The following is a 27,875-nucleotide window of genomic DNA, read 5'->3' as shown; positions in this document are numbered from 1 at the left end:
GTAACATAGCAATCTATTTTGTATCAGCGTGATAACATTAAATTTGAAAGTATATTATGGTGCCACTTTCAGTGCCAGGAATAACAAGTATTGTGGTCATATTTATAAGTTTTAATTGAAATATACACAACAGTAACAATTCACCTTTTTACGGCAATTTCAATGTAATAAACATAGTTCATTTTAAACTACAATAAAAACATAAAACACTGGAACTAGTCAACAAGTCACACAGCGTCTGTGGAGAGAAACAGAGTTAACATTTCAGGTCAAGACAACCTTCCGTCTGTTCTGATGAAAGGTCATTAACATGAAATGTTTACTCTGTTTCTCTCCACTGTTACACACCAAGTATTTGCTGCACCTTTTGTTTTTATTTCAAATTTACACCATCCAGAGTTCTTTGTTTTTATAATATCAAATTGCATTTGTGATATATATCGTTTATGAAAGTGTTATACTGTGCCCAAGCTACACAAAGGTTTTTGGTACGTAAAAGAAAAGAAAATGTGCACTTCAGAAATGTCCAGTGGATGGAATTCCAGGAGGATGGAATTTTATGTTCTTGCAGCATGCAGAAATTTGAGTTAAACCAATGCAACAGAAAAGCAAATTATATGAAATGAAAACAAAAGGGCTAGATAAACTTAGCCAAGAGACACTTAGCTGAACAATTTCAAACCAAGGGAGGCTATTAAAACTCAAAATGCCCAAAATAGTGCTGATGGCACTAGTGTTATCTCCTAAGTGCACAATACTTATTGACTGGATAAATCAAAACCATCTCATTTATGGAATTAAGTCATCAAGAATTCTGGACATCTGACAAACTGCTGGTTTCCAGTAGGTTTAAGAATGCAGCTTGAAATCTTTGCTCAGGCTGCTCCTTAACATTAGGCCTGTCTCTAGGTCTGATCTCTCTGGAAACCTGATTTCCGGAAAAATCCTGTATTTCTCTTGAAAACTGAACAAATTCCCAGTCCACGAGAATTATATTGATGCGCCTTCAAATGCACCACTTGTACTCAAGCTCTTCTAGTCGGAATTGTGCCAGAACAGCCAACTACAAGAATCTTAACTGGATATTGACTTACTGGACTCTGATTTACATGAATTAGTGCCCACATCATTTTAAGTTAACTGTTCAGTACTCGGTTGTGGGTAGAGAGGGTGGACCATAAAATAATTCAAATCATTTATCCCACTTGTCCATGACAGTTATCATAAAATTACTCAGAATTGGTACGGCATTATACATCAAAATAATAAATATCATCATGAATATATGTGCAATTAAATAAGAAACATTTGCCTGTAGACCCTATGCTGGAGTCGCACTTCTGTTGTAGCCCAATCCAGAACATCTGTCATATTTTCAGTAAAGAAAATAAATGGGTAGACAAAATGGTGAACATTTAGAAGGTAGATTTATCAACGCTCGGTGTGTTGGTTATTGTTCTTTTAAAAAGTAGCCTACTGCAAATATCATGGATAGAATACAGGAGACAAAAATCACAAATATACCAGGTATTTTTAAGACTTGTTTGGGTAGGTAGAAAAAAGGACTTAATTTAACAGATTTGTCTTTTGCGGGGCTCTGAATGGTCGTCTCTAAAGAGTCCTACAGATCTGTAAGAATATGATGTCTCAGATGTTAGCTGAATACACTTAGTTCTGTGTCAGGATATAAGTACAAGGTTACAATCCCCAACAAGAATCTTTTAATGTTTTGGAAGTGTAAACAGGCGTTGTCTTTAACAACGAAAAAAATGTTAAAATTGCCCCTTAATTCCTGAGAGAAATAAAACGTCTGGAAAGAACATAAAAAAAACAAAGTATCTGATCTTTTCGTAACCAAATCTTGCAACAAAAAAAGCAAATAAATAACACAGCTAGTTAATCTTCCTTAGAAAAAAAATCCAGGCACATGGATGATACAATCATATTATTATAATACAAAGTGAGCAGTTTATCATCTAAGCATTATGCTCACTTATACATCATGCATTATATTATATAGAATGTATACATATTATACTTACATAAATATCAAATATATTCACCACATGTTGTGACCTCAGTAGATTGCATTTCTTTCTTGACACCAGGGTGAAGATAATAAAAAAATTTCTTGATTTCAATGTAGATATTCTAAAAATCCACACACTGCAAGTGGTCACATGTAATGGCCAATATTCAGGGGGGGGTAAACATTAATACTGACACATACCTCATCACCTGAAATTTGTTTTGCTTGGGTCTCAACCCAGGTGGCTCCTCTTATCTTTCAGTTCATGATTATGGGTTCAAATCGTACTCTACTGGCATAAATACATAATCTATGTCCACACTTAGAGTACTACACAGTTGATGGTGGTCTCTTTCAAATGAATCAGTAACCCAAAGCCCTGTCTGGCTTCCAAATGTTGATAGAGAAGGCCCCATGGCACAATACAAAAAAGAAGTGCCTCAGTCATTATTTATTCTTCAACCAACATCTGAGTATGAGTAAATTACTGGTTGTTGGACTTTGTTGTGTGCATATTTATTGCATGTTTCCCTACATTATAGTTCAAAAGCTTTTAATTGGTAGTGAAATGTTTTGAAATATCATGAACGGTGATGCGTAAAAACAAAGTATTTCATTCTTTCCTTCCCAAGGAAAATCTGTTTGCTCTGTTGCATACTACAAACTGATGTAAATTGTATTTCTTCTGCATGAATGAAATGTACCTTGTCAACAAATCTGGGAGGAGAACAAACTTTCAGGTTGCTTAGATGTGTTATCCATTGCAGTATTTGTAGGGAAAACAAGACATTTTAGTCATATAGGCTGAGATAACAAGGTGTAGAACTGCTTGAACACAGCAGGTCAAGCAGCATCAGAGGAGCAGGAAAGTTGACATTTCAGGCCTAGACCTTTCATCTGCAGTTCATATTACTATCTCTTAGTCATATAGGCCTCAGGATTCTCTGCTGTTTTGTATTTTCCATTGTAAACTGATTCAAACTGATAGTAAATTCACCTTGCATTCTTATTCAGTCTTCAACTGACTGCTGGTCATAAACAGATCACATGCAATTATATCAATGCGAAAGAACATAGAACATTACAGCACAGTACAGGCCCTTTGGCCCTCGATGTTGTGCCGACCTATCATACCGATCTGAAGCGCATCTAACCTACACTATTCGATGTACGTCCATATGCTCATCCAATGATGACTTAAATGTACCTAAAGTTGGCAAATCTACAACCGTTGCAGGCAAAGCGTTCCATTCCCTTACCACTCTCTGAGTAAAGAATATGGTTAATTAACCAGATTCGGAAGCAGAACAAAAGAAATTAAGGGAAATAATTTGAGAGAAGTAAACTCTACATTCTTGATATTAGTATATTATACTTTTATTATTTCATTTTTTCTTGTCTCTCCTATTCTTATTTAACCAGTTTTCATTTTTCCTTCATTTTGTACACTATTTATTTATCATAGTGTCTGCCAAACTGCTGCCTTTTCTCAGATCACATTCCTATTACTCCACCACCATTAATACTATCAAAAGCTGATTGAATTACAATTATTTTCCATCTCTGCTCTCTGCAGAGTGTGGAAGATTTTATTTTTATTTCAATATCTATGTCTGACAATCAAAGAGAGATTTCTGTGCAGCATTTCTGCAATGATCGTTTCTAGTCATAAAACCCTAATGTCACTACTTATCAGGCTACCCTATCAGGTCAACACTGGCTTTTCTATTTTAATTTCTTTTGCAAATAAGCATATTGAATAATTTAGCTAACAATGTACAAATCACAATGTTTGTTTCAGAATTTTTAAGACAAACGATGGTATAATAGTTAGTATTGCTGCCTCAGCACCAGGGACCCAGGTTCGATTTCACCCTTGGGCAACTGTCTGTGTGGAGTTTGCACATTCTCTCCATGTCTGCATGAATTTCCCCCGGGTGCTCCGATTTTCTCCCACAGTCCAAAGATGTGCAGGTAGGTAGATTGGCTGTGCTAAATTGCCCCACAGTGTGCTGGATAAGGATTAGCCTTGGGAAATGCAGGACTGCAGAGATCGAATAAGGGGTGGGTGAGGGTGGGATGCTCATTGGAGGGTCAGTGTGACCTTGTTGGCTGAATGGCCTGTTCTCACACTGTAGAGATTCTAATTCTTGACAACTGATTTGCTCTGAAATGGTTACTATCTTAAAACACTATTAGGTGCAAGCGGCAACTTTACCTTTCCCTTTGTTGAGGAAGTTGTTTTAGATCACTGCAAATTTAACAGTTGCTGAGCAGTATTATAAAGCACAGGAGAGGGAACAAAATAGTGATAGCTCAAGAAAAGAATAAAATTCATCAGAATTTTTTCATAGAGACTTACGTTCACATTTCAGAACGATAATGTAGAGTGTAAAATAAGGGCCTGAACCAAATCCACTCCACTTAGGACATGGAGGCCAGCTTAACTAGAGCCTAAGTAATAAAAAAAAGTAGCTAAAACCAAGTTCAAATATGCATAGACTTAGCCATGTCGTTACACTAAAACTGAGAATAAAGTGCCACTATTTTTTCCCCAACTCCATAACGAATAGCCTTCAAAAACACATTCAGAAAATATGTCAAATCCTTCCCTCATCCAATCTAAAAATAAAACAAAATTCACTATTGATAGCACAAGTGGGTTGTTCATATTTCACTTACCACTTTAGGTTTTTCCTGCTCAGAGATGCTAAAAATAGCATTTACATGTTTTCCAAAAGAGCTATAAATAAGGGACCCCAGCATTCATATACCATTTGTTTGCCAAGTTGTTTGAAAATATCTGCAGAAAGTTACTTTCTAACCCCACTCAGCAAACAATTTCAACTTTGAATTATTGTTGTGGTATTTAATTATCAAAACTACAGCATATCACAGCTATTGCAAAATTATTTTTAACGAACAGAGGCCTATAGAATTGCAACGCAGGTGAGAGAAAGATGACTCCACCTCCTGGTTCCACATTCTGATCAATATGGTTTTGAACTTGCCTTTATGATAATCAACGACAGCATCCCTATTATAGCAACTGCTGTTTCAGCTCCATATAGATCTGATTAACCTTTTATTAATTATACCTAAAGAGATCTGATCAACCTATGCTCCAGTTGAAGTAATTACAGGTTCTGTATGATCGTAATCATTCACTCCCTCCAATACACGGCTGCAGCAGTGTGTACTATCTATAAGATGTACCACTAGAAGGATATATTATGTTAATGCAAGAGAATACCTATACCTTTAACAAAAACAAGAATAGAAGTTGCTGGAAAATCTCAGCAGGTCTGGTAGCATCTGCAAAGAGAAATCAGAGTTAACATTTTGGATCTGGTGGCATTCCCTCAGAACCTAGTTGCTGCCGGACTTGCTGAGCTTTTCCAGTAACTTCTGTTTTTGTTTCAGATTTACAGCATCCGCAGTTCTTTTGGTTTTTGTTCACATCTATCTTTAAGTTCCCCTCCAATCAACACATCACTAAATTTGAACCGTGCTGCCATCCCTTTAAAGTCATTGGATCAAAATTTGGGTCTTCCCATTCTAACAGCATTGGGGGTGTATTGACACCAGATGGACCGCAGATGTTCAAGGCAATAACACGTTATCTTCTCATGGGCAATTCTTGGAACATGGAAAAGATGGATTTTTAGACAAATATATTGGGGAATGAACTAGGGAACAGGTTATCTGAGGTTTGCTTTTATGCAATGAAAAGGGATATATTAATGATCTTGTTGTGAAAGGTCCCTTTGGAAAATTTGAACATTTCATTGGGATAGAAATTGAAGTACTCCAGGACAAAACTAGGATCCCAAATCTGAGCAAAGGAAACTACAATCATATGAGGGATGACTTGGCTGTGATAGACATGATGACATGATTAAGTTGACAGTGGACAAGCAGTAACTAATATTTTAACAACAAATGCATGCAGTGAAACAATTATACATTTCTTCTGAGTAAAAGAACAAACCAGGTATTGTGAGCAACAATGACAGATTAAAGGTGGTATTAGGCTCACAGAGGAGTCATACAAAAGTTCCTAGAGAAAGCAACAAATCTAAACTTAGGCGTTTAAGAGGTGATCTGATTGAAGTCTTCACAACATTTCATTTCCTGTTAAAGGTAGATAAAGATAAACTGTTTTCACTGGTTCAGATTCTGGAATTGGGGGTATAAATGTAAAAATCGAGGCCAGACTACTCAGGAGAGATGCTAAGTAACATGTCTATACTTCCACAAATGGCTGTGGATTCAGGATCAGTTGTTAAATTTTAAATCTGAGAAATTATTTTGTGAAGTGAAGGTATTAAGGGACATGGGCGAAAGGCAAGTATATGAAGTTAGGCCACAGATCTGTCATGATCTCTCCGAATAGTGGAATCGGCCCAATAGGCTGAATGGTCTATGTTCTTATATCTAATTGGAAGGAGGAATTGAAAATAATTATTAACGACAAATCCACAGGGCCTGATATTCTACAGCCAATAAGCAGCTGGCACAGCAAATGGTATGTTGACCTTCATTGCAAAACAGATACATACAGCAGCAAGGAGTCTTACTCATCTGTATAGGGACTTTGGTAATATCACTCCTGTGGTATTGAGTGCATTTTTGGCCTCCTTACTTAAGAAAAGTATATTTGCCATAGAGGGAGTGCAATGAAGATTCTCCAGACTAATTCTTGGGATTGCATGTTTGTAATGAGAGAATGGGTCAACTGGGGTTGTATTCACTGGAGTTGAGAAAAACGAGAGCTTTTATTGAAACATAAAATTCTGATAGGGCTGGACAAACTAAGGATGATGCTTTTCATGGCTGCCAGGTCCAGATGGTCATGATCTCAAGATTCAGGATAAGCATTTCAGACTGACCAGAGGAAAAATTTCTTCCCTCAAACGGTGGTAAGCCTGTGGGATTCTCCACTGCAGTAGGATGTGGAAGCCAATTCACCGAATATGTTTAAGAAAGCAATACATAGTATTCTACAGGCTAAAGGTATCAATGGGTATGAGGCAAATGCAGGATACAGCTTTGATAGAACAATTGAGATGGAGGTAAAGATCAGCCATGATCACGTTTAATGACAAAGCAGGCTTGTTAGGCCAATTGGCGCTTTCCTACTCACATTTTCTATTGTTTTTGTTTCTAATTAGGAATGTGTGACAAATGCTGATCTTAGCAGTGATGCTCACATTCCATAAATAAATTAACACTAAATTCCTGTCAACTAATCAACTTCCTTGAGCTTAAATAAGTGAGAAAATATGGTCAGTTAAAAAAAAGAGACAACTTGCCATAAGCTAGTAAGCGATTGATGTCAAAAACGGGATTTAGCTGATTTCATGGCCACTGGGATTGTAATGAACAATTAACCCACATCTGACCAAAGTGAGCACATGCATACTGTTCGTCTCCTCGATTGTGGTGTGCAGTCCACTTTAAACACACTGCTGAGTGGTTGCACACCATCAGGGACCCAGGACTGTGGGAGACTGTCACATGTTAAATCAGCCTGCACCTCTTCTTAGGATGGTGTACTCTGGCTGCAGCAGATAAAGAATCTGTCTCTGCAATTGTCTCACACAAGAAAAAGAATAGCCATGGTGCAGCACATCAGAAAGAGGACTCCCAGCTTTTCTGGTACAAATCTAGATGTTTTAATCCAGGAGCCAGAAATATGGGGAACATTATTGCTACGTAGGGACCAGTGGGGTTTGAGTGGGGTGGAGATGGTCTGGAGGACTTTTAGGCATACACTGCAAACAGAATAGAAGCAGATAAAAGTGGAAGCTAATACAATGAAACTGATGCTGAGATAATAAAATGTGAGGCTGGATGAACACAGCAGGCCCAGCAGCATCTCAGGAGCACAAAAGCTGACGTTTCGGGCCTAGACCCTTCATCAGAGAGGGGGATGGGGTGAGGGTGCTGGAATGAATAGGGAGAGAGGGGGAGGCGGACCGAAGATGGAGAGAAAAGATGATAGGTGGAGAGGAGAGTATAGGTGGGGAGGTAGGGAGGGGATAGGTCAGTCCAGGGAAGACGGACAGGTTAAGGAGGTGGGATGAGGTTAGTAGGTAGGAAATGGAGGTGCGGCTTGGGGTGGGAGGAAGGGATGGGTGAGAGGAAGAACAGGTTAGGGAGGCAGAGACTGGTTGGACTGGTTTTGGGATGCAGTGGGTGGAGGGGACGAACTGGGCTGGTTTTGGGATGCGGTGGGGGAAGGGGAGATTTTGAAGCTGGTGAAGTCCACATTGATACCATTGGGCTGCAGGGTTCCCAAGCAGAATATATGAGTTGCTATTCCTGCAACCTTCGGGTGGCATCATTGTGGCACTGCAGGAGGCCCATGATGGACATGTGATTTAAAGAACGGGAGGGGGAGTGGAAATGGTTTGCGACTGGGAGGTGCAGTTGTTTATTGCGAACCGAGCGGAGGGGTTCTGCAAAGCGGTCCCCAAGCCTCCGCTTGGTTTCCCCCATGTAGAGGAAGCCACACCGGGTACAATGGATGCAGTATAGCACATTGGCAGATGTGCAGGTGAACCTCTGCTTAATGTGGAAAGTCATCTTGGGGCCTGGGATAGGGGTGAGGGAGGAGGTGTGGGGGCAAGTGTAGCATTTCCTGCGGTTGCAGGGGTAGGTGCCGGGTGTGGTGGGGTTGGAGGGCAGTGTGGAGCGAACAAGGGAGTCACGGAGAGAGTGGTCTCTCCGGAAAGCAGACAGGGGTGGGGATGGAAAAATGTCTTGGGTGGTGGGGTCGGATTGTAGATGGCGGAAGTGTCGGAGGATGATGCGTTGTATCCGGAGGTTGGTGGGGTGGTGTGTGAGAACGAGGGGGATCCTCTTTGGGCGGTTGTGGCAGGGGCGGGGTGTGAGGGATGTGTTGCGGGAAATGCGGGAGACGCGGTCAAGGGCGTTCTCAACCACTGTGGGGGGGAAAGTTGCGGTCCTTGAAGAACTTGGACATCTGGGATGTGCGGGAGTGGAATGCCTCATCGTGGGAGCCGATGCGGCAAAGGCGGAGGAATTGGGAATAGGGGATGGAATTTTTGCAGGAGGGTGGGTGGGAGGAGGTGTATTCTAGGTAGCTGTGGGAGTCGGTGGGCTTGAAATGGACATCAGTAACAAGCTGGTTGCCGGAGATGGAGACTGAGAGATCCGGGAAGGTGAGGGATGTGCTGGAGATGGCCCAGGTGAACTGAAGGTTGGGGTGGAAGGTGTTGGTGAAGTGGATGAACTGTTCGAGCTCCTCTGGGGAGCAAGAGGCCGCGCCGATACAGTCATCAATGTAATGGAGGAAGAGGTGGGGTTTGGGGCCTGTGTAGGTGTGGAAGAGGGACTGTTCCACGTAATCTACAAAGAGGCAGGCATAGCTGGGGCCCATGCGGGTGCCCATGGCCACCCCCTTAGTCTGTAGGAAGTGGGAGGAATCTCTCTCCATCTTCGGTCCGCCTCCCCCTCTCTCCCTATTTATTTCAGAACCCTCACCCCATCCCCCTCTCTGATGAAGGGTCTAGGCCCGAAACGTCAGCTTTTGTGCTCCTGAGATGCTGCTGGGCCTGCTGTGTTCATCCAGCCTCACATTTTATTATATTATAAACTGATGCTGAGAATCTGGTTGTAATGCTAAAAAAAAACTTTCAGTAACCTCACATAAAAAGGTCAATTTCAGTGAATGTACATTCAAACACACAGCACTACCAACCTCAATGCACTACACTTCTGTTAATTACCCAACGAACCATCTCTAGCAATCAGCACGTATAAACTTAGTTTCTTATACCCCACCTTACTCAAGTATACTTAGCACTTCTGCAAGCTTATACCTACATCTCTCAGCTTCCACATGCTTTAACTATTCAGACATGAGAGATAATGAATCTAAACATATTGCAACATTCTCACTAACACTCTTCCCTCTTGATTAACAGAAGGAAGTGGCAAATAATCTGCAAGGAACACACATGGTTGCATTGCCTGAGATTCTTCAGGGAGACAGTGCTGCAAACACTTGGTGCAGTAGTGACTAACACCATTGAAACTGGTGTTGACAAGCTCAGAGAGTGATAGTATGTGCCTTTAGAATCCTCAAATTCCACTTCATTATCTTCCCACAATTTGTATTTCTTACCAATTTGCAGAAGTGTAGCCATGAATTTATTTCCCATTCAACACCCTCTTCCTCATCCAAGCTAGCCTTCAGCATTTTTGCTTTCAGATACCCAATAACTGCCTCGCTACTCAATATGATTGAACTGCTTTCTGAAGTGGCACAGCAAACCATTCAGTTCAAGAGAATTAGGATAGGCAACAAATGCTATCTCTTCCAACGAAAGAACACATGTTTTAAAATTTATGACAGTGCTTGCAGGCCAGTTGTGATACAATATGAGAGAGCTGATGTCTTTGTTTCCATCACAGCACAAGAAGAAGTCACTAAACATTAGTATGAAGCAATAGAAGCTTAAACCAAGGTTATACCTGTTGCCAATATGATGCCATATAAACTTAGATTGCTACCAATCATGACTGTGGATAGGGTCTAGCATCAGTAACAAAAACAGAAATTGCTGGAAAAGTTCAGCAGATCTAGTAATATCTATTGGGAAATCAGAACTAACATTTCGGTTCCAGTGATTTTTCCTCAGGACTGATGGTAGCTAGAAAAAAAGTTGTTATTTTATACAGAAGATAGGGTTTTCAGTCCAGCATACTATGAAAGACCACATAGTTTTCCCTTTGACAACTATAAACTCAAATAGAAATTAGACCGCTACATGGCTGAAATACCAGGGGAGCTTTCAACTTGAAATAAAAGGGGATTCTGTCATGTATATATTTAGCTGTGCGAGACTTTTGCATTTTGAAGCAGTGAGAGAAATGGCACTGAGGGCCTTTGAGTTAAAGAAATTCTGCCTGACCACCAAATTGTAACAAACTGTGATTCAATCAAAGATGTAAGTACAAGGTTAGTCAGGAACTCCTACAGCCAGAAAACTGTACACATTCCCTTCTTGGTCTCTTCATGTGGGGTAAAAGGCAGGAAAACCAAAAAGCTTAAAAGAAAGAATTCTAACAAGAAAACATGTAGTCTGCTGGACGAACTTCCAAAGTGAAGAACAGCCATCAATTTAAAGACTGATATGTTATCAGTGTTAAAAATCAACGGAATTGTGTGTGGCAATTTAACCCACACTTGAGATCTGACCTTTAGGTCTTTGAAATTTTCTACACCCTAACTGCATTCTTTTCCACCCATAATATCTGTGTCTAAGTGTCTGTCTTTCAGTTGCCTTAATTATTGGAGAGTGTGGTTATTTTAGGGTTTTAAGGGAGTATGCTTTATGTCATACAAGTAGATTACCAACTGCCATTTGTTAAAGTTATGCATGTTACAATAAACAGTTAATTTTGTTTAATAATGAAACCTGATCTGAATTGATGTTGTCCTAAATAACAGTCAGCCAAGCAAATTGGTCACTTTGATGATGGAATTGGAACTATCATTTTTTTTTACTTTTTGTGGGGAGCGAGGAGCTGCCAAGTAGAGGGGAGCGTGATTATTGATGCCCTCTTTCTTCCCAGTTAAGTGATGATAATATTTCTCGGATTTGTGCAGTTAATCTAAGTCTATGGTCAAGAGGTCTCTGTCATGACCCATCACAGAGGTGAGGAAGGATGATACAATGATGATGTGGAATGCAGAGTCACATGATGCCATCAATGCCTAGCTGCACAACTGAGTTTCCTGCTATCCTGGTGAAGTCATGCAGATATGCCTTCTGTTGAGAAGTCTTTCCATGACTTGCTTGAAGTACTAATACCACCATCACAGGAAGGATACCAAGGCATAAAAATTGAGGGCCACTTTGATCTTGGCAACCCCATACTTGCCTTGCTCTGTTACTGCAATTTGGAATGGACAAGATGGCCTAGTAAAGTTACCACCTCCTCCATGAATCATAGCTGCCTGAAACAACTGTCCATTATCATTCCACAGCCAAAGAGGGAAAGCAACTATTGTCTGTATAACTGCAAGCAAGCTTTCTGTTCAGAAGTCTTCAAAATCCTCAGCACTCTCAGATTGTACATTCAGCACCATTCCTTTCTGCTATCAATAACTTGAGGCTACTTCAACCCCCACACAGAATACTACTTCCACTAATTCTGCTGTATCAGATGACAGTCAAAAGCACCTCACGTGACAGCATGTTCAGCTGGATATTTTTAAGTGTATTATTGGATCTGAGGGATCAAAAATGGTATATCTGGTACTAAATCAGTGGGAGGTGAAAACCGGCATTGTAACTGTACACTGTACACATACTTCTCAGATACAACTCCAACGTTTACCTTAGCTCGTCTATCTAGATCAAAACATACAGTCCTTTCATCATTATGTCTAACAGTATCTCAAATGATTCAAAATGTTTTTCCTCCACCTACCCAACTCAAAGACTAAGAGGTATTATTTTGTAAATAAGGTCTTCATGTTTTCTATAATATCCGTGCCTTCTATTATAGCAGATTAGCAGATTGTTACGATCCATTGATTTCTCAGCAGTTCACCACCCATAGAGTTGGTGACATGGAGGTCATTGACTCTCATTAAAACTTCACAAAGGATTCAAATCCTTTACTTTTGATGGTCTGCCCTTGAAACTCCCTTGAGCTGCTCTGACCTGCGCTACCTTAAAGACTGAAATTTAGAAAATAGGAGCAGAGTAGGCCATTTGGCCTTTAAGCCTGTTCTACTATCCAGTATGACCATGGTTTATTATCCAACTCAGTGTCCTGATCCTACTTTTATCCCCCATGCTCTTGATCCCTTGAGACTGCTTGCCATTTCTTCCCGATCCCCAACACATAGAACTAGTGTAATTCATTTGCCTTCTCAGGAGATCAGCCTCACATGACATCTGCTTCTCTCTTTCCATCTCAAAAATACACACTGCCTCAGTCGCAGTCTCCAAACGCCTGTAAATTTTGAACTACTCTTCAGTGACACTTCACTGCTTTGAGCAACCTATTGAAAACCTGCTTTATAATAACATCAACCTTTGTTCCTGGACAGTGTTGAATAAAATTAATATTTGGATTAGTCAAACGTAGCAACCCCTTGGAGGCTTTTTTTTTAAACCCTGAATGTTATATTTTGCACAGATTTCTGGCTTAAATTGTACAAATTAAACCAAAGGAAAAGATGTCATCACAACATATAATTTGTTCTGCAATTTGGCCTATCTTGAAAACACTGCATCCTATTTACTTTATCTATATTGTTATAAATATTGAATTTTTCAACATAGCTGCTTTTCCATTACATCCTTTCAAGGGATAAGATCCCACTTCCTCCGTATTTTGCTCCTTATTCATTTATTTGCCAGAGGGTTCAACCACCTGGCTGCTTGTGCTTTGAATGTTAATAAGACAACTTCTGATTTACACATCTATAAATATTATTTAAAATTCAATTTCCTTATATTCTCTGCTGCTTTTCAGTGATTTGACATGAGCTAAGATTTCCCTTTTTAATCCCATTTAAGCAGAGCACAGTAACTCAAATTACAGAGCCCATATTTTCTCCCAATTTTTATTAATATTGTTGGCCTTTCCTTCCCTGCCTATGACTTGTAGAAAGTAACAGGAGGGAGGTGGGAGTGAGTACACATCACATCAATGACTGATTTCCCTCCCATTCACGTGTTAAGAGTCACTATGAGATGCCAGAATCCTCAAGGAAATAGCTGGGATGGACCTAATATCCCATTATAGCTGAAGGGGCTTTATATGGACCTTGGAACATTTGCTCATGAGGGTCTTGGTCTCAGCCTAGATCTTCTGCAGGACACTAATTCCAATTTCCTCGTCACTTTTGCTATTTCTTAGTACCTTTCCAACAATTCTGGTGTGTCAGAAGCTTCCCCTGTAGCAATAAATACGTACCTCAGGGGAGCCCCAATTTATGAACATCTGAGTTACGAATGTGATCCCCTACATGGTTTTAATTTTTAAAGACTTGATATATGAATATTTCCTGGCCTTAACGAACGGTTGCTTTCAAGTGTCCTGCATTGTGCTCTGCCTTGCGAACAAATCAACTTGAGAAAGGACTCTGGAATGGAAGCCATTCAAAACCCAGAGACTGCCTGTACTGTGTAGTCATAAGTATAAGTAATTGTACTATGCTACCTGCACAGACTCCCACACAATGGATTGCTAGAAAATTGTGCAATACACAAATGAAGAAGAATTATTTTCTCAAGGTGAATTCCACAAGAGCAATATTATAAATTCCCCAATTAACTAGCCCGTGACTAGAAATAATAATTGACGCAAGAGCAAATTGATGCATAATGCACAGGAACATGATCTTCAGGAGGACAGGCAGCAAATACTTATCCTTTAATCCACAGCAGCAGGAGGCAATTAAGAATTTGAAATTCCAGATGGGTGAGTAGCTGGCGTAATGGGAGCACCACATTTGGTTTGTAATGAATAGATTTAACATGCAATAATTCTAAAACAATAGTTTGAAGATACTGTAACTAAAGCAGACCAGTAAGGAAACAGTTGAAAGCACGGGCCCTCTTGTATTCTTCTGTATTTCTTGCTATACAGAATCTGAAAACCAGAGTGAAGTAGAGAAAATAAAATCAGCGGCAGGACCATCAGCAGCAGGGACAGCCAGCAGAAGTAAGCACAGTCATTCAATCTCTCACTGGGCTCAGTAACATTTGCTTTCAAGAATATCCTTGCACTTTGCAGGACTTTCTGAAAGATATTAGTAATTCCATAAGGTTTGTCGCTCTAACAAAAATCTTTAAATTTCTCATCCAAAAATCAGTATTTAAAAAGAAACACAATACACGTACACCGGGTGAGAAAGACAGAAAACCAAATCTACTATTACTGCTAGATCATCTTATAACGTCAGATTTTGTATCACTTTTTTGATGTGGGACATAGCAAATGAGCTGAGGAGTGGCAGATGGAGTTTAATTTGGATAAATGTGAGGTATTACATTTTGGTAAGACAAGGACAAGACTTATACAATTAATGATGGAGCCCTGGTAGTGTTATAGAACAGAGAAATCTAGGGGTTCAGGTACATAATTCTTTGAAGTTTGCATCACACATAGACAGGCCGGTTAAGAGGGCATCTAGCATGCTAACCTTCATTGCTCAGACCTTTGAGTATAGGAGTTTGGATGTCATGTTGAGGTTGTTCATGAGGCCTCTCTGGACTACTATGTGCAATTCTGGTCACACTGTTTTGGAATGATATTGTTAAATTGGAGATGGTTCAGAAAAGATTTCCAGGATGCTGCCAGGAATGCAGGGTTTGAGATATAAAAGTAGACTAGAAAGACTGCGACTTCTTTCACTGGAGCACAGGAAGTTGAGGAGTGAATTTATTGAGATGTATAAAATCATGAGGGGCATAGATAAGATGAATGACAAAGGTCTTTTCCTAGGGCAAAGGGGTTGTTCAAAAATAGAGGGCATATTTTTAAGGTGAGAAAGGATAGATTTTTAAAAGAACATGAGGAGTAACTTTTTCTTTTACACAGACAGTGATTTGTGTGTGAAACGAACTGCCAAAGAAAGTGGAGGATGCAGGTACAGTTAGAATGTTTAAAAAACAATAGAATGCATTCATGAACAGGAAAGGTTGGAGGGATATGGGCCAAGTGCAGGCAAGTGCAACTAGCTTACTTTGGGAATATAGTTGGCATGGACTAGTTGGACCAAAGGGTCTGTTTCACACTTCATGACTATGTTGGGACATGGGTCATTCAACCGGTCCGACAGCATCTGTGAAAAAGAAATGGAGTGGACATTTCAGATAAATAATTTTTCCTCAGATTCCACTAAGTTGAAACATTAACTCTGTTTCTCTCCTCACACATACGAGCTTATCTGCTGAGAATCTCCAGCATTTTCCTTTCTTAGTTCAGATTTTTAGTTTTCATGGTACTTTGCTTTTGAATAGAAAGGAAAGCTAACAATGATCATGAAAAGATAGTAAGAACTGCTGATGCTGGAGTCAGAGATAACACAGTGTCGAGCTGGAGGAACACAGCAGGCAAGGCAGCATGAGAGGAGCAGGAAAGTTGACGTTTCAGGTCAGGATCCTTCTTCAGAAATGGGGAAGGGGGACGAGAGCTCTGAAATAAATACAGAGAGGAGGGGAAGGTGGGTAGAATCGTGATAGGTGTGTGCATGTAGGGAGTGCTGGGGATTGGTCAGCGAGGTGGGTGAGGTGGACAGGTGGGAGAGAAGATGGGCAGGTTGCATTAGGTCAAGGAGGCGGGGATGAGAGGGATGGTTGGTCATGGGATGAGGCTGTGGTTGGGGAAATTTTGCAAACGGTAAAGTCTACATTGAAACCATTGAGTTATAGGCTCCCAAGGCTGAATATGAGGTGCTGCTTCTCCAGTTTCCAGGTGGCATCATTGCGACACTGGAGGAGGCCCAGGATGGGCATGTTACCCAGGGAGTGGGAAGGGGATTTGAAATGGTTCACGACTGGAAGATGTTGTCATTTATCACTAACAGAGCACAGGTGCTCCACAAAGCGGTCTCTGAGCCTCCACTTGGTCTCATTGATGTAGAGGAGGCTACAATCGGGAGCAGTGGATAGAGTAGACCACATTGACGGATGCGCAGGTGAACCTCAGTCTGATGTGGAAGGATTTTTTGGTTCCTTGGATGGTGGTGAGAGGAGAAGCGTAGGAGTAGGTGCAGCACTGCTGTTGCAGAGAAAGATGCCGGGGGTGGTGGGGCTACTGCAGTTTGTGGAGTGGATGAGGGAGTAATGGAGAGAGCAATCCCAATGGAAGGCAGATGGGGTGAGGAGGGAAATATATCCTTAGTTGTGGGGTCAGATTATAGGTGGCGGAAAATGATACATTGGATCCAGGGGTTAGTGGGGTGATACAAGGCAGAATTTGTCTTTGTTTTTGTTGTGGGGAGGGCATGTGAAGTCAGAGGTGCAGGAAACACGAGATGCAATCAAAAGCATTTTCGAACCACTGAAGGGGGCTGGGAGTGGGGGTGAGTGGGGGGGGGGGGGGGGGGGGAGGTGGCGGGGAAGGTTCCGGTCCTCGAAATAAGAGGACATCTGAGATGTTCGGGAGTGGAACGCCCCATCATGCGAGCAGATGCAGCAGACGAATTGGGAGTAGTATCATGTAAGCACTGCTTACTGTTGTAAAAGCCAATCTGATTCACTAATGTCCTTCAAGGAAGGAAATCTACCATCCTTACCTGATCTGGCTTATTCCAGAGTCTTGGGAGTGTGGCTGATTCTCAACCGCAATGTAGGCAATTAGGATGTTCAATAGATGTTGGCCTAGCTAGCAACACTTCATTCCACAAATGAACAAGATACACAAAATTCAAGCCATTGATGGAATTTCCAGCTGATTTCCTAAATCTGTCATTTCCCTTTCTTACCTTCTTAAACAAAAACTTGTGGTGCTTTAGATTCAATGTTTACGTGATATAAGCACAACAGATAGTGCCAGCAGATTGTTTTGTCCCTTGGCAAAGGAAACTTGGGAATCAATGTTGGGTTGGACACAGACATTTTACTAAATGCCACTGTGTTACAAAATGCAACATAATTAACTGGGTCTCTATGAAAACATAAGCATTTATTGCACAGATTTTCTGATAAAAAATTAAATATTTGATTAATTAGTACTGAAAGAATTAATTGTATAATGGAGCGCTTACTTTAGGGAATTCTACAGGAATACATTAAGAACATGGGATTACATAGCGAGACACCTGTCACATAGCTGCAGGGTGTTCTAGCTGTAACTTCCCAAGAGATTTCAAACTTAAATATAATTTCATATTTTTATAATGTTTCAAGGAAAAGGATTGGGTGGGGAAGGTATAAATTAAATCATTTTGAACTTAGTATTATGAATATTATTGACCATGACACCTATAATAATGAGTAATTTTTCTTGCAGTATCAGTGATAATAAATATTAAAAATAACCAAACGTGGAATGCTCTAAGCATGCCACCTGTTGGATGCCTTAGAATTAGCATGAGTGAATTCAATCCAAAACACTGAATTTAAAAATCTTAACTGACTGCAGGCTTCAGGAAGAAACAAGCAGCAGAGCAGCAATATGCCCACCCAACATGATGACTGAATTTAACTGACATTATCTTCATATGATTAGCTGGCTGCCCAAACATCAAACTCTGTAAGGGACATACCAAGCGTTTGCAGGATGTATTTTTCAAGGAGTGACAGAGGCTATTTAAAGCATAAATACACCTTTTAAGGGGAGAATGCATTCTGAATTATAATTCTTCTAGATGAAGTGAATGGAGGGCATGGTCAATTTACTAACCTTGACCACAAATAACAGTTCTTTGATTTTTTTTTCATACCACTACATCCATGTGCTTGAGGTTGACTCCTGAAACTAATGAGAACTCCCAATCAGGAATACAAGAGATTATTTAGTCTATGATGTAATGGGTCTTGCTAACGAATGGAATGATGTCTGTGAAGGTGGAGAATTGCTTCAATTATGTAGAATACTAATGAGAATATACCTGGAGTGCTGTGTGCCATTTTGGTCCCCTTTCCAAAGGAAGAACATTTATTCTACACAGAATGTGCATTGCGGGTTTATGAGACCAATTCCTTGATAATGCAACTATCCTATGAGGAAAGATTGAGAAAACAGAAGAGTTTCGCTGACATTTTTTTTCCAGGAGGTGGTTACTCACTCCCCTTTAGGGTAAAGTCATCTGATTTAGTCAGTGGTCAAGAAAGGGGAGGCAAGATTGTGAGATGGTCAGGTAAGGAGATCCAGAGGTCAGGAGCCTCAGCCTTTGTAATTGTCCAACAGCTCTAAGGTTCTTTCAGCTTGGTTGGACAAGAGTCAGGACTCCAAAGTGGATGAACTAACTGACCATGGCACCAGGTACAGGAAACCATTGAAGCAGGGGAAGCAAAAAGAATATAGTCATAGTAAGGGACAGAACAGTGAGGAGGATGGACACTGTTCTCTGCAGTGAAGAACATGAGCCCAAATGGCTGTGTCATCTACCAGTGGCCAGGATTTGGGATCGCTCTTGGCTGGAGAAAAACTTACACTGGCAGAGGGAGGATCCAGTGGCCATAATCCACATTAATACTAACAAAGGTAGAACTAGAAAAGATGTTCTCCAGTGCATGAGGACTCGACACTATATTAAAAAAGCATAATCTTAAAAGGAATAATTTCTGGATTATGACTTAAGGCATGTGAAAATTGCTATAGGTCAAATAAGATCATAGAAATTAATGTGTTCCTTAAAGACTGGTGTAGGAGAAAAGAGCTGTGATTCATGGGGCGCTGGCACCAGTAATGGGGTAAGTGGGATCTGTGTTGTTGGATAATCTACACTAAAGAGTGCTGGGACTAGTGTTTTTGTGAACATTATAACTTCAGAAGGAAAAGAGAGGAAAAAAGAGCTCCAAAGAAAATACCAACAGTCAAAACTGGATGTTACAAAGATGTTAGAAGAAGACAAAACTAAGGGTTTATTTGAATGTATACAGCATTCATAACAAATTAAACAATAGCATACATTAAATAATATGAACCAATAGCCATTATGGAGGCATGGTTGCAGGACTGCAAGCATTTGGTCCCAAATATTGATGAGTACATGACATTCAAGAAGAATAGGAGGCTGGGAAGATGTGGAGGGGTGGCAAAGTTAATCAAAGGTGGCACTGGGTCAATAGTTACATACAACCTTAGGCTGGGAAATCAAGACGTAAAATTGGTTTGGACGGAGATGAGGAACAATTGTCGAGAGAAATCACTAGTGGGAGTGTCCATAGACCTTCCAACAGTAGCCGCAATGTTGAATGATGTGTACAAAAAGAAATATTGGTTGCTTGTGATAAAGGGATGATAATAATCATGGGTGATTTCAATATACACAAACTGCAAAAATCAAGTTGATATTAGCGCGGATGAAGAGTTCTTAGAATGCTTTCAAGATTTTGAAAAAACTCACATTCTGGAACCAACCAGAAAGCGGTTTTATTAGACTTGGTGTTATACAGGATTAATTAATTACATCAGAGTAAAGACACACCTAGGTAGCAATAGCAACAATATCATTGAATTTTACATCCAGTTCAAAACAAAAACAAAAATGAGTCTAAGGTAGTATTTTAAGTGAAATAAATGCAACTGTTAGGCATGGAATCTGAGCTAACCATACATCTCTTTTAAAGAAGAGGTTTCAGAACAAGTATTTGCCTATGAAGAAAAATTCTAAAGAGAAGGACCCACCATCTATGGCTAACTAAAAGTAGTTAAGGAAAACATCAACTGGCAGTCCTCAATTAATACACGTTCCCCATAACACAGTTTTTAACTTTACAACCCATCATTCCAATAATGTACATTGAATTCATAATAACATGTTTCTTATGAGGCTCCTAGCAGTAAAGAAGAATAAACGCATGTCAAAACTCACCACTCCTGGGCAAATTCTGGTTCATTCAGCTCGTTTTTCTCATTATCTGACTCAGTTAGGCTGGATAGGTTTTTAAAAACTGACCCCGACAGCACTCAACTTTCCATCTCAAACAACAAAATAGCAGTCTGATAATCCTCAGCCATCAGTTTTAGAACTGCAGATGAGTTGGATGAAGATCCATAGCCTTCCACCTCTAGCAATTGTGTATATGAAATTTTTCACTTTGACAGGAAAGATAAAAAGGCAAAGCATTTGGGAGGCAGTGGCATTACAGTAATGCCACTCGAATGGTAATCCAAAGCTCCAGGCTAATGTGCTTAGGAAATAAAAGCAAAATATTGTGGATGCTGGAAATCTGAAATATAAACAGAAATTGCTGGATAAGTGTTATACTGGATTCAAAACATTAACTTGGGTTCTCTCTCCACAGACGCTGACTGACCTGCTGAGTTTCTCAGCATTTTCTATTTTTATTTACATTCTTGGGAAAATTTTCAAAATTCCACATTGATGAGTTTTGAATTCAAAAAAATGAATTAAGAGCAAGTCTAATGATGAGTGATGTAAACATTGATGATTATCATAAAGAGAGGAAAGTGATGGCTAAGTGGTGTTAATATTTGACTATTAATCCTAAAACCCAAGTAATATTTTGGGGACCAGTTTTCAAAATCTGCCATCACAGATGGTGAATTTAAATTCAATAAAAGTTAGGAATTAAGGGTCTAATGAGTCCATGAAACTTACTTGATCGCCAGACGAAAATCCATTTGGTTCACTACTGCCCTTTAGGGAAAGAAATCTGCCATTCTCAGTTGGTCTGGTCAACATGTGATTCCATATTCACAGCAATGTAGTTGATCCTTGACTACTGCATAAAAGTTTATTGCACAAGATAGGAGCTCATGGTATTGCTCAATGGTATTAGCATGGGTTGAGAATTGATTAAAACAATGGAAACCGAGACTTGAGATTAATGGGCATTTTTCAGGTTGGAAAAACATAACTAGTGGAGTTCCCCCAAGGATCTGTCTTAGGTATTTACTATCTATAATAATGATTTTGAGGAGGAGGCAGAGTATAATGTATTTAGATGATTTTCAGACGATACAGAAATAGGTGGGAGAGCACATTGGGATGAGGATAAGAGATTGATTGAGTGACTGGGCAAGTACTTGGTAGGTAGAGTTTAATGCAGGAAAGTATTAGGCATACACATTGGTAGGAATAATCAAAGGCCAACTGCTATTTAAATAAGAATTCCAAAAAAGAGCAATACAGAGAGATCTGTGTGTTCTTGTACATGAAACACAAATAGGTAATATGCATTTGCATCAAGTAATTAAGAAAGCTTTTTGAATTTTGGCTTTTATTGCAGCCTTAAAACAGGATTCTTGTTGCAACTGTTCAGATTGTTGGTGAGACAGCACCTCAAGTACCTTGTACAGTTTCAGTCCCTACATTTTAAAAAAGGATATACTGGTGTTGGAGGCTGCTCAAAACAGATTCACTTGGTTGACTCATTCATTAGAGTTTAGAGTTTCGAGTTTCCTTCTTATTGAAACATTCAAGATGTGGGTGGTGCGGTTGACAGGGTAGATGTTGAGAAGGTGTTTCCACTGGCAGGGAATCTCAAACTATAGGGTTATCTCAAAGTGAAGGATGTAATTAAAGAATAAAGGTACACCTGTTTAAAATGGAAATGCAAGGGAATTTCTTCTCCCAGAGCGTAGTGAATGTCTGAAATTCTCTACCTGAGAGATTTTTGAAAGCTCTATCACTGAAAGTAATTAAAAGAGAAGGTGGAACAATTTTTGAAATATTAGGGAATTATGATGAACTGACACAAAAGAGGAATTGAAGCCTGACGCAGAGCAGCCATCATCTTGTTTAATGGCAGGGTAGGCTTGAGAAGCCACGTAGTCTACTCCTGCTCCTATATCTTGTGTCTGTATGCTCTATGGCTTACAGAGCTAAACAGTTCAAGGACACTAATAATAGGCAACAAATGCCAGCCTTGTTAGTGACGCCCACATCCAATACGAAAATTAAAGTACCCAAGTTGAGAATGAGTCCAGAATTCTGCAATAGACAGGCATAAAGATGATTGAATACATGAGTCACAAAATTTTAGCATGCAGAACAAGTTATTGGTGCAGTTAATTAAACGCTATCCTTTATTACAAGATCAACTTAACATAAAAATAAGGATGCAATACCCTAGTTACATAGGGTATTGGTAGGACAATATCTGAAATACTGTGTGCAATTTTGGTCTCTTATATAAAGGGAAGGATGTAAATATAATGAAGGCAATTCTGAGCAGACTTACTAGATTATACCTAGTGTGAGCAGATTGTTTTATGACAAAAAAGCTTGAATGGTGTGGGATTGTTTACGCTGGAATTTAGAAGAATGAGGGGTGACTTGTTTGAAGTATGTATGCTCCTAAATTATCTGAAGAATGTGGACAGAGGGAGGATGTTTCCTCTATGAGATGCGTCTAGAATTAGGAGGTACTGTGCTAAAATTGGGAGTTTTCCTTTTTGGACATAAATGAACAGAATATTTTTCTCTCTGCAGGTTGTCCAACTTTCGAACAGCAGAAGGCTGTGTAGCTTGCAGAACTGAATAGTTTTAAGACAATGGTAACAGGAATATAAGCTTTTATCCAGTTGCACTGTAATTACCATGGCCTTACAATTCTCTCCATTTCTATCACACAATTGTCAAACACTGGACTCTGATTTGTAAATTTTCAGAAGTTCAATTACAAATTTTGAAGTGCACAAACAGGATCTCTCTGGAGAAATTGCATAACGATAAGAGGATGATGCAGCATGTTTGCTGAATTTGAGCTCTATGGGGAGAATGTGCCCTTTAAAGCACACACAAAGCTAGGTTACAGAAAATGACAATGGCCTCATTTGCAAAAATAGAGGAATCCCCAAACAGTAATTGGGGTAGTTTTTATAATAAACAAATGCTTATAGTTAGAAGAGTGCTTATGTTTGTATGAATGGAGGCATTTCAGATATCTTATCTTAAGAATAGCTTTCTCCAGTTGTTGAAGATAATTGTGGAATAGATAGCAATTACAAATCACCACAGTGGAACTTAAACCAAAAAACATGACACTAAAAGATGCTATGAAAACATCAACATTTTCCAGTTTGAGTTTCTGGAGGTTATCCTCAGGGTACTAAATGCAAAAACAAGATCAGGTGCCTCAGGTTTCCCAAGCCTGATGGGGATTGAACTTTCTGACAGCATACTTAAGAGACCAATTGAAGGCACTGAGTCAGAGTCTGCCTGATATTGCCAAAATTATCCACTGCTGTTGACAGCTTGGGGTTTCTTGGTTCATTATCTTGTGAAGAATAAGAAAAAATTAAAAAGGCAGCTGCAAACACATAAACCAGAATTCTCAACAGAAAAATGGATATGAAATGAAATGGAACAGCAGGTCCTGTGTCTATAAATGAGTAAGGTCAGAATTCACATCTCACCAGGTTATAGTTCAAATCACAAGCTTTTGGAGTGTTGTTCCTTCATCATGTGAAGAGATGAGAAGCACATAGCTGCGGAACATATAGGTAAAAACATCTAAAGATCGTACAAATGGTGTGAGTAAAGTGTCAACAGCTGAATAGCAAGTGCAGACATGACCTACGATCCAATTAAATGAGGCAGAGAGATGCTTACAAAAAAAAAAATAAGCTGGTGCTGGAGACAAACCAAATGGCTGGAATAACATGATAGGTATGAGTTGCATGCCGAGGGTCTAACCAAAGTAACAAGTAATCCAAAACTGTACGAGCTAATTAAAGTAGAGAGATGATCAAGTGATGGTGTCAAAACAGGACATTGAAGAAGATTTTACAGATATACAAAAGTATGGTGAGATTACGTGTAATACAACATGAATCCAAGATCACAGTTGAGGTGATCTTCATGGGTTCAGAACTTGGCTATCAGTTTCTGCTCAGTGATTCTGCATTGTCATGTATCTTGACGCTTACCCAAAGAGTGGAGGCTGAATGTCCTTGACCACTAAAGTGTTCCCTGACTGGGAGGAAACATTCCTGTCTGCCAATTGTAGCATGGTGTCCATTTATCCATTGTCGTAGTGTCTACACGGTCTTGTCAATATACCATGTCTAAGAGCATCCTTGACTGCGGCATGTGACGTAAACAACATTGTTGTGCTACATATAACCCCACCATACTGTTTTGTATCTGTGAAATCTTCCTTACTCTCCTGTTTGGACACCATCACCTTGAAAAACTTATGATTTCTTTACATTAATTAGTTTGAAAGAGTTTTGCAATACTTGTTACTTGGTTAGACCCTTGGCATGCAACTCTTATACCTATCATGTTATTCTAACTATTTGGCTTCTCTCCAGCACCATCTTATTTTTAATTTTTTATAATTATCTCCCTGCCTTAACTAATCAGATCATAGATCATCCTTTCACTTGCTACTCAGAATTGACACTTTATTCACCCAGTCTGACACTTTTGATCACCTGCAGAGACTTGTTTTTCAGTCTGTTAATGTTCCAATCACACCGTTTGTGTGATCTTTTGATCTGTCTATAAACTCTGTGCCTGAGTGTTTCTCTTCACTTTACTTGACAAAGCAGCAGTGCTTTGAAAGCTCTTTTTCCCCCTCAAATAATCCTGTTGAACTATAACTTTGTGTGACTTCTGACCTTATCCACCCCAGACCAACACCAGCACCTCAATATTATAAATGAGTAGGTCTAAGACCCACTCAACACTGGACTTTGGGTTTCAGTTAAATTAAACTGTTCAGTTCATTAAATAGCTCGCTGACAATATGGATAAAAAAAAAAGAATAAATACTAGGCCCCGAAAATCATAAAGTGCTTTTACTGGCTACTTTTTCATGTTATGTTGTCCAAGAGTGTGTAAATGTAAAGACAGTACTACCTTCTACCCATGCAGGGTTTCGTCCAGGTGCTCTGGTTTCCACCTATAGTCCAAAGATGTGCAGGTTAGGTGGATTGGCAAGGCTAAATTGCCCATAGTGTTCAGGAAGGTGTAGATTGGGTGGGTCTGGGTGGGATGCTCTGAAGTTTGGTGTGGACTTGTTGGTCCGAAGGGCCAGTTTCCACACTGTAGGGATTCTATGATTCTTCAAATCTATAAGTTTTTAACTAAGGTCTATCTGCTCCAAGCATAGGTAGCTGAAGAGTATATTATCTCAGTTTGGGTCAGCGTTCAGGCTCATAAAAAGTTTTACTTCCATTTCAGTAGATGGATTAATCACAATCTGTAAATAAGGGAGAGAGAAAAACAGTGACATGAGAGAAATTATTAACACCCGAAACATTGGGGAAAGCAAAAATGTCAAACAAGTTATCTTTAATATTAAATTTGCTTAAAATCATTATAAAAACAATAAAATGAGGGGAGAGTTACTGAAAGCTCTGCAGTGGAGAATATGTGTGCAGTTTGAAATGCTGTCGCTTAACAGCACTATAGACAGGATGTAAATGTCATAGTAATGCTTCCTGGCACTTGCAGAAGTAGTTTGTGGTTTTGAAACTGTACCAAAAGCATATTAATTTCACACAAATTATATGGCACACACTTTGTGTCTCAGACCAATCAGTAAAATGTATCTTTTCGTAAACCCTGAAGTATTGATTTTCTGAGATTAATTTATGAGTTGGTCAGACAATGCCAACAGCATAACATTCGTGGCTTACGACTTGAAGTCAAATTACTGATTAGATTTGTTGTTTAATGTAGTTTCAAACGGCTGAAAAATTTCCATAGCGACACATCCGGAAATTATACCCAAATATAATCCCATTCTACACATGTTCAGTCCCTCTCAAATTTCTTATGAATCTCACTAGAATGTGCATAAATGTAAAAATGAACATAAACAAATAATGTGAAATTGAATAATATAGACTGCGGAAAGCATCAAACTCAGCTATATTCCTTTTTTAGGACCGAAAATTAAAATATCAACTTTAAACTTTTGTTTGTACATATTAAACATAGTGAGGATTAAATTGCATTCAGGGAGGCAGTAATGTAATGGTAATATCACTGGATTTGTAATTCAGAACGCCAGGCTATTCTTCTGGGGGTCTAAATCCTAGCAGATGGTGAAATTATAATATTTTTAAATGTGGAATTAAAAGTTAGCCGATGGTGACTGTGTAACCGTTGTTGATTGTCATAAAAATCTATCACAATAAGCAATTTTTTAGGGATGTATTTACGTGGTCAGACCGACATGTGATTCCAGAATCAACGTGGTTGATTCTTCACTATCAACTGGGCATTGCAGTAGAGCCAGCAAAGACTACAGCCCACAACAAACAAAAAAGAATTTAGAAATTGTACTTAGGAATGAAAGTACATCTGATCATTACAATGCAAGCAGCAAGTTAAATTGGTGCTTTCTTCTGTGATTGATGCATTTAGCCAATCTTAACCATTCAATTCATTGACTACATGAAACCGTAGAAAACCTGCTAACATTAGTTGTTATAAACAGCCAGTATTTCCTTAACAGAGGTGTATTGTAGCTACCAGAATAAATTGTGTTGTGCTTGAACATGATTTGTGCATCAGTGTTTTTTGATAATACTCTGGGAGGTTTTTAGTCTAAGATTTATTTACAAATCTCTCCACAGATTATAGATCTTTAGAATTCTCTACCCTAGACACTCAGTCCTTGAGACTTAAGGGCAGAGTTTGATAGATTTTTGAATACCAAGTGATCTAAGGAATATAGACGTAGTGCAGAAAGATGGAAATCAGACAGGATTATAACGAATGCCAGACCAAAAAGCTTAACTCCTGCTCCTATCCTTTATGTACTTATATGGGAAGGAGAGATAGCCCATTTCCTCAAGAAAGTAGGAGGCCCTCAAACCACAATGTTCAGTGGATAGCACGAAGAAGTCATGGCAGAGGCAGTGGCCTCAAGTATAAACTTCCAAAACAAGGAAACACTACACGAAGAGGTTTACTAATTAAACACAAGTTGTCCATATGAGCAAGGTCAATCTCTGACCCATTAATTGCACAACCAGTCTTACTCACTGTAGAAGTCTACTACTCCATTGGCCATGTATCAACTTTTGCTGTCAATAAATATTCAACCATTCAGGGCATATGGTTTATCTCATCCTCACATTCATTGTTTCATATGTTGCACCTGCAACTTGCATCTCACACATATTAGTAGTATTCACTTGTGACAGCCATATCACCAAATGATTCTGCAGGACACTCACTGACACA

At 39.4% G+C, this 27,875-nt stretch overlaps 1 protein-coding gene across 5 annotated transcripts in view; it reads right to left on the bottom strand.

Annotated features, from left to right (window-relative positions):
• Nucleotides 1-27,875, bottom strand: part of LOC125458137 (mucin-2-like) — a 98,954-nt gene that overhangs the window by 37,480 nt on the left and 33,599 nt on the right. For 2 of the 5 annotated variants that reach the window (XM_048543041.2, XM_059650696.1), the window contains exons 1-3: nt 20,574-20,885; nt 15,774-15,872; nt 14,613-14,677 (exon numbers count right to left, since the gene is read on the bottom strand). The exons of 2 other annotated variants lie outside the window; for them this stretch is intronic. The gene's annotated coding sequence lies outside the window, so the exon portion shown is untranslated. Of the gene's footprint in view, nt 1-14,612; nt 14,678-15,773; nt 15,873-20,573; nt 20,886-27,875 lie in introns of those variants that run through there. One more of the 5 variants, XM_059650697.1, reaches the window with a different exon arrangement.

This window comes from Stegostoma tigrinum, chromosome 13 (genome assembly GCF_030684315.1).
Source record: "Stegostoma tigrinum isolate sSteTig4 chromosome 13, sSteTig4.hap1, whole genome shotgun sequence".
NCBI lineage: Eukaryota > Metazoa > Chordata > Chondrichthyes > Orectolobiformes > Stegostomatidae > Stegostoma > Stegostoma tigrinum.
The sequence above is the reverse complement of the archived record's forward strand: the minus strand, read 5'-3'. Positions and strand labels throughout refer to the sequence as shown.